The sequence below is a fragment of the Lygodium microphyllum genome, chromosome 19 (genome assembly GCF_053477565.2).
Source record: "Lygodium microphyllum isolate KBCC chromosome 19, Lygodium_microphyllum_v1.1.10, whole genome shotgun sequence".
NCBI classification, from domain to species: Eukaryota; Viridiplantae; Streptophyta; class Polypodiopsida; order Schizaeales; family Lygodiaceae; genus Lygodium; species Lygodium microphyllum.
This window is the reverse complement of record NC_141153.1, coordinates 61,330,346-61,343,510: the sequence shown is the minus strand read 5'-3', so window position 1 is coordinate 61,343,510 and position 13,165 is coordinate 61,330,346.

The following is a 13,165-nucleotide window of genomic DNA, read 5'->3' as shown; positions in this document are numbered from 1 at the left end:
GACACATTTATAGAAGCAAGAGGAGTCAAAATGTTAGCAAAATGCCCCTTTCCATTTTCATTGTCCACTTGAGTGTGAAATACGCCTAACTACAAATGCAACTATCCATGACCATGAACCCTATGAATGCAACTAATTCAGTAGGTTTCTACTTTCCTCTAGCACTTGAGTTAGCCTAGGACTATCTAAGAAAGTTGCCCAAATGTAAATTTCCTTAGGCCTTGTCCCATCCTAATGCTTATCCATCAAGAATTGTGCATTTTTTATTATCAACAAGGTTGAGTTGAGATATTATTTCTATCCATTGATTCTATCTGGGAATTGATTCCATGCATGGCGACCAGATGGATTATACTCATAGGTTGATTCCAAGCATGGTGACAAAATTAATTATTGTGAATTGAATACTACTAAGAATTTATAGGCATGGTGACTAGAGTGATTACAATGAATCAAATACTATTGAGAGACCAATATTTTTTCGGCGTATGTCACCCTAACAACCTTGCCCACCAACATGAAGGTCACTGTCAAGAACCGTGAATTTTCAATTATTAACAAAAGTGAGCTAAGATATTGTTTTTTTACATTAATTCTATATGGGAGTTTATTCTTGGAATGGTGACCACATGGATTAATTATTGTGAATTGAATACTACTAAGAATTTATAGGCATGGTGACTAGAGTGATTACAATGAATGAAATACTATTGAGAGACCAATATTTTTTCGGCGTATGTCACCCTAACAACCTTGCCCACCAACATGAAGGTCACTGTCAAGAACCGTGAATTTTCAATTATTAACAAGAGTGAGCTAAGATATTGTTTTTTTACATTGATTCTATATGGGAGTTTATTCTAGGAATGGTGACCACATGGATTACAATCGCAAGTTGATTCTAGTCATGATGACAACATTGATTATTGTGAAGTAAATACTACTGATAATTTTTGTACATGGCAACTACAACGATTATTATGGAGAAAATATTGCTAAGAGACCAATATCTTTTGGGCATATGTAACCTTTATAGCCCCACACCCAAGATGAAGATTAAAGTCTCATTAAAAATTTGAGTGCTTACAATCAGTCTCTTTGTGCATGGTTTCAATGTTGAAGGGCCTTTGGAGAGGTGATATTATTGTGTGAAATGCCTTGATTTATGTTTATGGTAAGTATGGCACAATGGCTCATGCATAGAGCTGTTTTGACCCAATTTTTCTTATGGTTCGGCCATCATTGCATCACAATGTTGGCTACAACAAAGAAGATCTCTTTTACTAGCAAAGCAACATGATAGAATCTCTCATGTAATCTAAACACAATATTCTCCAAAATACAAAGGAGAGGATGTGTTCACTGTTATGTTCTTGGATATCGTTGAATGTTGACATGGTTATCAGTTATGAAAATTGCCATGTATGATGGGTATGTAGCACAGAATTGGTGATTTTTTTATCCAATGTCTTCCATGTATTTGTATGACATGCTCAATATTTCTAGGAGGGGTTGATGATATCAAAGAGAGAGAAGTAAGGAAACTGATATTTTTAAAAGGATCCCCCAAAAAATGTCTAGAAGTAGAAGCTACAGATGTGAAAGGAAGCTATTTCTACATTATAGATGTGGGCTAAAATGATCAAGAGAGTGGATGCAATTAGATATTTCATGTTGTCCTGGGGGGGATGTATTGCATATATTACTGCCAAAAGATTGAAATTGGTCTTGCCTTTTAGTGATGTCTAAGAATGGTATTGAAACATAATGCTTATGATGTCTTTATTTATGAACATTTTGAAATATATAGAGGTTGAGACTCTTTAATGAAGCCCCCATAACAATGAAAATAGATAATATTGAGATAGAAACAAAATGAGCTTGAGTTCTATCATTAAACTAATTTCACTTTAAATCCAAATTCATGAACAAAAATTAATAGATGCTAGATTTGTAGGTGTGATATTGTAGGACTATAGCAATAGATTGGATAGGTAGTTTACCTTATAGAAGTTAAGACATGATGGTGCTTGGATCCAAATTCCTTTTCTAGTTTTGAAGGTGAACGTACCCAGCAATACTAGTTTATTATCTTTCCTATGCTAAGATACTTATGTTTAGTATGTTTACTCATTTTCCTATGCAAAGTGTGGGATCTAGGCGAGGATCTAGGTAGCATCTACTCAATAAAGTTTAGTCTTTTGAGCTCCTTACTCAAATGGATCTTGAAACATTGATGAAGTATGCCCATGAGTGCAAGCAGTTGGAGCAAGAAGACGAAGACGTTCAAGATGTCATGCATGTTTCGATTCTAAAGGTCAAGAGAAAGCTCCTAAATCTAATCTAGATAACATAGTTGGTAACTACCACTATGGATTGCTGGACAATAGCAATGACTTGTCAAGTACATGCAACTTTCAATTCTAAGGAAGACTCTTGTACTACTAATGGCCATAGGTCATTTTCTAGTTTTGAAGGTAATTGAACCTAGCAGCAATAGTTTATTTAGTTTTCATATGTTAACATACATATTTTTATTCTATTTACTCAATTTCATGTGTAATGTTTGGAGACTAGGCGGAATTTAATAATATTTGGCAATTTGAGCTCATTTCTCAAATGGATCTTGAAATGTTGATAAGTATGCCAATGAGTGCAAGGAGCTAGAGCAAGAAGACGAAGACATTTAATATGGTATATGTCCCTTCTAATGGTCAAGAACAAGCTCATAAAGCCACTTTGATGACATAGTTGGTGACTATTGTTGTGGATGTAACGTGTCCACTAGAATCATCTAGGACACGTCTTGGCAATCCATCGGAAAGGAAGTCTAGAAAACTCCACCCGGCACTCCCTTGGAATGTTACGGGTTTTTGCAATCTAGGTCTTCCCGCGTCTGCCACGTAGCGGAAGTATCCTGGCCGTTCCCCACTTAGGATCGACCGGAATTAGGGTTTCCCTGTTTGGTCATTAGCTAACAGCAACTAGCGTCAGACCCGAGCAAACTACTTTACGCAGAAGCGCCAGGTCCGAAGCGGATTCACGCTGCACTTGGTTCAAGGAGAATGGGAAACGAGAGGGATGCAAGGCTCAACCTCTCTGCCATAAGGCTTAGTCCCATTCCGTTCCCCTAAAATAGCGTAAATCGGGTAGGATGTACCTCTAGGTCATCGTCTTCGTTATTTGTTTTGATGATGATGATCATCCGGTTGTTTTCAAGATTTTTGAGAAAAGTTCCCGGCTAACCGGGACCACCCATCCATAGGACGGACCCATGGCCCATCCTCCGCACTTTCCTCGGTTTGTTTTAGTTATGTAATTACCTAACACATTAGTTTGACATATATCAAACAGCTTCTTTGATTAGCCTTGTTAAGCACTGGTTCCTTCACGTAATCTTATCACGTGACATAGAAAAACAATATCAAACAACTTCTTTATTATCATATCATCATTTTATCTTTGAAATACAGAGGGTTCCGCCCGTAGGCTTGTTCATAATCCGCCCGAAGGCTATCAGTGATCCGCTAGGGATCACTATTCCAAGTTTCTGCCCGTAGACTAGTATGCGGGCCTCGAGATCCAATCCCGATCACGTTAGCCTCTTGTGCAGGACCCGGAAGGCGAGGGATTTATGGCCAGAGCCCCCCCTGGCACCCAAGCGTCCTCCTGCTCCAAGTAGAGCTCAACGGAAAGACCTCACGCGGCGGGTTCGGTCCACGTTCCCGGCGCGGTCAACAACCCCCTTGGTTAGGGTCAGGCAGGCAGTCGGGGGTAACTGAGCTACCACTCCCTTCAGGCCTTCAACCTGAAGCATTTATATATCTTCCATCCTTTAGTTCCTTGAACAAACAATGCAAACAGTGCTTTCTAAACTGTTACAAGCACAATCAATTCCAGTGGTCGTTTAGTTGGCAAACTGTTAAGGAGTGAATCCTTCTCTCTGAATGCATCCATCATTCGATCCGGAATCAGTTGCAACTTGGCAAGATTCCTATTGTCTTTGGGTTAGGGACATACCCTGTTAACCCAACTTACCAATGCTTTAGGTTTTTTTTTTTTAATAGTAAATCCCGGCGGCCATGTCGCTTTAATTTATTGATTAATCATTTGCGTCCGAGCAATTACTTAACTTCCCTTAACTTGGCAAATTTTCCCTAATGAGGGCGATGTAACAGGATGACTAACCATCCCCTTGCAAGTTAAACTTGCGCAAGAACCTGCCAACCTCATTCCAAGGAATGGCAAAACTTTCTTGCGATCAAACCACAAGGCTATGCGATGTTGCAACTTGTTGCACAAGTGTCGCCTCCATTCCAAGAGATCATTTCACCTATTGAATGGCGTTTTCTGGTCACGGAATTATCTTCAGACGAGAAGCAGGGTTTAGGGTGTCTTTTTACCCAACCCATCCCTAATTTCACTAGATCGACAACGTTTAGTCCTAGGGTTCCAACTCAATTCGAGTTTCATCATTTTGAACGATTGGTCCTTAGGGTAGGAACCCTAGATTATTGTTTGCATGAGCACCCAATTGACTCAACATTTCGGGAATGTGGTTAGGGCCATTGGCCATGAAGGTTTCGACTTAGCGACAATTGGAAAACTTGGCCGAATCCTTAACGTGCTAATACCTAGTTAGTGTTTGGGGTATCTATCGTATTGACTGAACCATGCCATACGAATCCCTTGCGGCCAGGTGATTTGGGTAATTCACTATGCTTGTCTCGCGACAAGGATGAATCCTTCCCTAGAGATAATAAACTAGATCTAAAGAAGAAAAATAGTTTCGACTATCACCATACATGTAAACATGCGACTCACTCTATCTTTCATTGGTAAAGTAAAAATACATGATAAGCTGGATACCAACTTTCTTAGGACCTACTAGGACTTACTTCAAATAATCATGTCTACTACCTTGTTATCTACACTTTAGAGTCTCATGCTTTGTTTAAATCCTGCAAACTTTCCCAAATGCAACACTTGATGAATGAATTTTATGCACGATGAAAGTGCAACATGCAACCCTTTCATAACTACAACGTAGTTAAATGAGGTTATTGTAGAGTTAGTGTTGGTATATTCTTTCTTGCAAGCACATGCCACATGCCAATTCATAGATTCATTTTTGATACACCACCATTACTTTTCGGATAACCTCCTACGGGTGTTAACAATTTTTCCCCATGAACCATTACAATAAAGATTTTTCCTAAATTGCGACATAAGCTTATTCTTTCCATGTCTAGTCAAAAATACACTTAATAACTTCAGCCTTATAATGATAGGCGGTAGGTGTTCTAGGCTCATCACTTTGAAATGCATGATAAGGCAACATAATACTAAGGTCGTAAGATGGATAGACAACTCACGTTCATCATATTGAAAATGTTAATAACTCCATTTCATGTCATGAGATAATTCTAGTAATCGATCAAATAGACAAATTTTCCTCAATTGCCTTTTAATTCGGCTTGGTAAATTTGAACATGCATAGGTGCTTTCACTTCATAACTTTATAGATGCATGATATGCACGGACCCTTTATCTATATTTTATCGAATGTACTATTAACCCTACCCATGAATTAATGATAACGTAGTATGAATTTCCCTATGGAGTTAAGCGTATTTAAAACATCTCTTCATGTGGAAATATATTTACGGAACCTGGATTTGTGGATCCGCGGTGATATCCACGTGTAAGTCCGGGGAAGAACCTTCCGCGGCCGCGCCTTGCGTCTTCTTGGGAGACATCGTAGACGTAGTGTTTATGGACTCCGATTTGTCTTCGCCCTTAAGCGGTCTACGAATGCCCTGCAAGCTCCAAAATCCAATCCGCTTCTTCCTTACGCAGGAATACCTTTACAATTGAGGGTTATAAGCACCCATGCCAAAACCTGCGTACGCAAGGCCTAAAGTAGCCTTATCCTTAGAAGGTTGTAAGGAAACTTCTGTGACATGGGAGGAGAAAAAAAAAGAGTAATAATTGGAGTAGAGGTCGAAGACGGAAAAAAGGGGGGAAAGTAATGATTATAGTGATGATGGCGGCCAGTATGGACAACAGCCCAACGCCATAGAGGCGGACGATGGCGCAACAGGCAGCGGAATGGCGATGGCAGCGACAGAATCGTCTGATCCTTCCCCAACACGGCGTGGCAGCAGCATCCGTTTCCTCCTCTCCCCCTTCTCTCCTTAGAGGGAGTATATATAGGCAAGGGGGGGGGAGAGGTGAGCTCCACCACGTGGCCACTGCATGGGTTCCCCCCCCTCCCATGCAGCCCACGACTCATCCTTGACCCATTCCCCCACACTCCCTCTTCTCCAGCCGTGCATTGGCTGGGGAAAAGGGATAAAATTAAAAAAAATTGCTTTAATAGTAACTATTTTGCCCCTCCCAAGAGGGAGTTTATGCGGGAATTTCGATTTTGAACCTCGGCTTGCTTTGCCAATGCGAATGGTCTCGATTTCTCAGGTGCAGGTTACACATTATACTGCCGGTAAATCCAATATGTGGGATAACCTTTGTACAAGGTTTACGCAGTGTGCGGAAAGTCAATATTCACAGGTGGGAATATTACAGTGGAGGACCAATAGAAAAAGCAATTACTTGTTGTCAACTCTAGAACATGAGAAATGAGACAAGAATGATAATTTCTTTTATGGTTTTGTAGGAAGGGTGAATGATACTTAAACCAAACTCTAGAATTTGAAAGTGATTTTCAACAGCCAGGCATGGTTTTTTGTGACAAGCTATTGTTGGGGTTTTATTTGTTTTGGAATTTAGTACTAGTATTCAATTTGTTGAAGAATTATCCACCCTCTATTTACACCATGATCAGAATACAACATAAGAAAAATCTCAAGCAACTTTGATTATGCCTTTGGAGGTGCACTAATAGTTGGAACATTTTTGTTGCAATATGCCTAGCTTGATGGGGTGAAGCCTCAGCTTGTTGTGAAAAACAATCTCTATATAATTTTCTAGTTGAAAATTTGCTATATAATTTCCTACCTAGAAATTCACATAAGTAAAAATCAGCAAACTAGGAAAAATGCAATATTTTCAAATTAGAGAAAAATTAGAATCACATATGATATTTTCAATATAGGAAAACTTTCATATGTAGGGAAATTTCCCTGTGTAGGGAAGCATATGAATCCTACTTACAAAAGAGAAAAAAGGGAATTCCCTATCAATTCCCTAGTTAAAGATACACATAAGTAGAGAAAGCAAATAATAGGGCAAATAGAACATTTCCTAGTTAGAGAAACTAAAAGGGAATCACATATAGAAATTCCCTTTTATTTCATATGTAGGAAATGATTAAAAGTTCATTGTGTGTGAATTCACTCGACTATGGAGTGCCTTCTCTAAATTGCCAACTCGTTGATCTTCACTCTTGATTACTAGTTTGAAGCGGCTTCCAAGTCATATTCTTCCTCCTAATTCGATTGCACTTCACCACCCTCACATCATGAGCAGCTCGCATACCTCATAGTCCTACATGCGATGATGGCACCCAACTCCCTTCCCATGCTATAAAAGGAGCATTGCTTTCTTGCTCTACTGCAGGCAATCACTTTAAGCAAAGATACAAAAGGTGGCTAACCATGATTGCTTAGGGAGAAGGATGCAAAACAGTTTGTATCATCACCCTTCCCACAACCATCACACAGAAAAAGACTGGCATCATTCCTCTTTTTCCCCCTTATTTTCTCCATGCATGCATCTCCTAGCTTTCTCATCATCTCTCTTCCCTCCTTTGGTCATTAAAGCTATCTTTTCTTGCATCCATGACTCCTCTTTAGTTAAAAGGCATCCACAAATAGCTTCCAAAAGGTTATGATTAGCATTAGCTTACAAAGCTAAGGGTTTATTGACTTATTTTCGTAGCACATATTCCCGAACATCAAAATACACTAGCCACAAGGAAACTCGCATTCTATCACGTCAATAGACCACTCTCCAAGATGGAAGTCATCAATACTTGTATCCTTTTTACCCTAGTAATACCCAATCAATAGACAGCTCATCCTTGGCATGCTTTTGAGCTTTCTTCGATTTTTCATAGGTGGATATATCGCACCATGACAATGTTTACACTTGTAACTTTATGCACCCATCCCAATCCCTCTAAAGACCTTCTATGTATAAGAAATCTAGCAGCTTGTATTGTGTACGCTATACTATATGATTTTTGGGATATTAGTATTTGTCCCTTATTCATATTGATATGACTTCCAAAGTGATATATGCTTGTTCATTTTACGAGATGCTTTTTTTTTTAACTTTTATATGGTTCACATTCTATGCTCCTATGGGACTGGTAAATTCAATATGTTTCCAATACTCGCTACTGATCTAATTTTGCCACACTTATTATGATAAGGTCCATTAGGTTCATTTGTGAGTGTGCATGCTTGAGAGATATACATGTACACACAAACACATATGGAGAGTGACAAGTCTGTGCATGTGTACACATGTGTGTGGGATGATGGTGAGTGGCCTTATCAAATGTGGAAAGGTGAAAAAGATTTGATAATTGGGACGCCGAGGAGAAGATATTTGATCATGAAAGCATACGTTTCTTATCTGTTCGGCGAATCTTACAAAAGGCAATCATATGTTCTATCTCGTGCAAAAAGGCATGTGCCAGGATGATGAAGAATATAAGGAGGCGGTAGTCGTCAGTAGGCCAATCAAAGAGCCTTTTTTGTGGTAGATCGATTTAGGAAGGGAAAACTGAACAAGGTGTTACAGTGTATGGATACCAGATAAGCTAGGAAATATTGGATGTATCTCTCTCGATCGGTTGACATCATACATGGAGCGGGCGTGCTAAATCGAGCCGACCTTTCCAGGCCTGCATACGCGGAGAAGGACCAGAGAATCGAATAAGTTCTGGTTGTCTCATGATTTGCAGTGGGGAATATTAATATTGCGGCCATAGCTGTCACTACCTAGTGGAGAATTATAAGGGGGCCTCGGGGATGCGGACGTATAAAATGCGGCATGCAGCTGGGGTGGTTCGCACAGCTACGACCTACTACGTAGTACTAGCTATCGTCGGCCAGAGCTATTATAAGTGAAGAGCGAGCGAGTAGATCAGATGGCGGCAGTGCAGGAGGAGGCGCCTGCCTTCGTGAAGCTCAGCAAGGAGGAAGAGGCGGCGACAGAGAAGGCGCTGCGAGCATCGTTTCCGGAGGATGAGGGGCTTGTGAAGGAGGTGTTGGCGACGCTGTCGGCGGCGGGTGCTTTGGATGCGGACAAGGCAAAGCTGTACCTGAGCAAGGCACGCATCCACGAGGGCTTGGTTACTGGCCCGACCTTAGACGACTCCAAAGGGAAGAGGCACACCTTCACGGGTCTCGAAGCAAAAGGCGAAGGTGTTGGCACAGGCGCTGCGACGCCGCTGCCGCCGCTGCCGCCGCCCCACAGCTCCACAATACTGCCCGGCCCCGGCTACTACGACCGCCTCATCCATGAGACCCATTTCTATACCTTCGACCCCGTCCCTCTTACTCGCTTCGGCATTATCACCTTCTACACGAACGCCCACAAGAAGGATGCCACAGGCCGGTGGGCGGGCCGCTTCGCCCCGTCCTCCAAGCTGGTACCGTTCCAAGGCCCCGGCGACTTCAACTGAAAATCAACCTCACGAGGCTTGGCTTGGCGTAAAATGAATGTTGTTGTAGGAATAAGACGACGCGCGGTACTTCCGCGCAGTGCTCTCGTGTGATGCGTGTGACTTCGTATCTAATGCACCATGAATCTCATACTCATAATAAATAGGAAGGATCCTTATTATATGCGCCTCCCTCGCTGCTGCTACCATGTCAACCTTTTTTCTAAAATAAATAATGAGAGTTTTATACCGAGTTCAGTAAACTATCTAAATTACTCCTGGTGGTGGTGGGGATACATTTGTTTGGTTCGAGCAAATATAATATTATTTCTAAGGCTCCACACATTAAGCAATATGGTTCCTCTAAGGGCATTCCATATTCTTTCAGAAACCTCATTTGGATTGCCTCGGTCACCTAGTACCCTCTGCTTCCACCCAATTACATGATGCAGTTTTATCTCTTCCATCGCCTTCCTGGCCTTCCTCCATAGGGCTTGTATCTCATGGCAATCCCAAAACATGTGCTTTGACTGTTTCCTCTTTCCTTTTGATAAAGACACACATCGGTGAAACACAACAAAACTTAGCTAGCTTGTCCTTTGTGCCCAACTTGTTTGCTATAATTCTCCATAGCAAAGCATTAACTCTGTTGTCAAAAGGGGTAGCCTTCCACGCCTTCTTGAGCCGCCTTTTCCAACTCCTAAAGCCACCTCATGAGTCCTCCTTTCGCCAAGATTCCGTAGTCCTTTAGCAACCATCTTGCATTTGGATCCCTCAAGTCATCCCTACCCTTGGTAGCAAATAGAGGTTTACCACAAGAATTGATCAAATACCTTCACACGGCCTGATTGGTCATGCAAGTGGAAGTGAGCCAACCTTCTTTCTTTTTAGCTAGCACCTCTTGTAGCCAAGTAGCTTCTTTCTAATTCAGCCCAAACTAAGCTGCTGCAGAGCCTAATCATGAGACACAAAGGCACCTGAGTTGTAGTCCCAAATGTCATACCTGCATCCAAGTCCCTTGTACTGCATTTTGCATGGCTGGGATGAATCCAACATCATAGGGAGGTGGTGCTATCCAGATGTTTAGGGCTATTTATGCATCTTCTCTACCTTTGTCCCCACCCTTCCATGTGAATTGAGAGCCCATGTCTTGCCATGTAGCAACGATTTGATTAGTTGTCTTGGATTGATGAATGGCAATGCATGGCCTAGCAAATAAGATATCATACCAGTTGGCATTCGGCCATACTTTACCTTTTTTTTTTGCCACAGTAATCTAGCTGTAGATCAAAATAGACCATAGTTCTTCTTCTTCAATCCTTTGGAGTAGAGAAACCAGAAGTCTCTAAGCCCACTCCTTGAAGGTTTCTAGCCCAAGTTCCCCGTTCACTTGTGGGGGAGAAGTGACTTGTTCCCATGGAATGGTGGATCACCCTTTGATGTCGCCAAAGGACCACAACACTTTCTTGAACCTTCATGTTTTGTGCTCCTCTCTTGGTCATGCAATACTTCAAAGTTCTCGTCCTTGCTCTACATACACACACACTATGGCAAAACACCATGCTCCCTCACCTTGCCTTACGGGTCTCTCTCTCTCACACACACATGCATGGTAATTTCTCTTTTTGTGGATGCAATTAATTTATGTTAACTCATAGCGACCTTGGTAATGCACATCTTTTGTGTTGCATGTACTCATGTTCATGTCCACACGAGGTTGACACATAGTTGCATCTACTAGAAACTAATATTGTCTTTCAATTTGGGCAAAGCTCTATATGTTTCTCCACAAAGAGGTCATTTTAATCAAATCATGATCTGGGTCTCAAAAAATAAGAAACATTGCATCTTCACATGCTCATTGTTCATATACATGGACCTCCTTGTTTCCTTGATCATTATCCATCTCAACGTATCGTCTTAAGTCTCTATTTACTTGGTCCCATCTTCATTGAATGATTATCCATGATTTCAAATAAACAACCTTTGTAAATTGGAATGAATGTATGGTGAATGGCATGTAGTATGGTGAGCTAGCTTGTTGCATGCTACAATCTACTTACCTTAATCAATTTGTCAAGATGTGACCTATCCACAATGGTGAGCATTCAACTAATGAAAATTTTGGTTGTTGGAGTCACTCTTTTTTGTATGCACATGAAAGTCTTGTAATCATCATAGTACAAGCACATTATGAAGTAGCACTTCAATAAATTTAAGACGTACCAAAACAAATTATAACCTTCATTGCTTTCACATCATTGCAAGAGAAGATGATTCAGTTTCCTTCATCAAGATGATCTCCACCTAATTTGCTAGTCTTCAAATGCAAAGAAGAAGGCAAGCTCATAAGAAATTTCCCTCTCTTTGGGAATAACATGCATGAATATTTTTCTTTCTAGTATGTAGGTGGTCATGATCATGTGGGAATGTTTCCTACATACATCATCACCTACATCTGGCAGAGTTAATGCTTTGAACATGAAATGTGACAATTTTGTACTCTTGCAATTCAATCACAAATTTTGTTTTTTTATTGAATCTTTTAGAAATCGAAACACAAAAAAGTAGGAGGTGTGTGGTGAAATTTTTCTACAAGCAAACAAAAAAATTTATTGTGTTTAGGTCACTATTTTTCCACCAATGTATATCGTCTCCTAGAGAACTTCTTTTTCTTCATGATTGAATATTGTTGGGAGTGCCGAGCTTTCAACACTACATGACATCTTACATATGTAGGAGACACACAGAGGAGGGGGAGAGTTATATTGATGTCTACAAAAGGCCAAATTTTCCTATGAAACAAATTTTCCTATGAAACAAATGTTACATGAGAGAGAGAGAGAGAGAGAGAGAGAGAGAGAGAGAGAGAGAGAGAGAGAGAGAGAGAGAGAGAGAGAGAGAGAGAGAGAGAGAGAGAGAGAGAGAGAGAGAGAGGTTTGGTCACATGAAAAGAAGCAACACTCTAAGAAGAAGGTGAAAAACAATCATGCTTTATAGTTGTCCACATTAGAATGAGTAGAAGAGATGCATTGCATTAACTGATACAATACATTGGTGTAGCTAAGCAAGCACATTTAATGATGTGAAGGATATAGGGAGTAGAACATCAATCTCTTAAAAATTATAATATCAATGGTACAAATTTAACGCTTAAGACTTCAGTATTGCCTTGGGTAGGCACATATATGAAGTCATTTCTGAAAATGGAGTGGCTTCTTCATGTTATGATATTGCACCTCAATTCTTTTGTGAGAATAAAACATTAGATTTTTTGCAACTATCATAACTACATAATATTTTGGATACAATTGATCATTAGAATACTAGCAAGGAGCTATTTAAGCATGAAACACCCATGTTAAACTACAAAATATGCTCTATACTCAACCTCAATATTGGATCAAGCAAACATGTATGGGTTGTGTCTTTATTTAGTTGAACTATTTATGAAATTAAAATCATAAAATAATTGTCACTATAAGACAACCTTGCAGGATGTATCGTAGCATTCTAGTCATTCAATCTCAT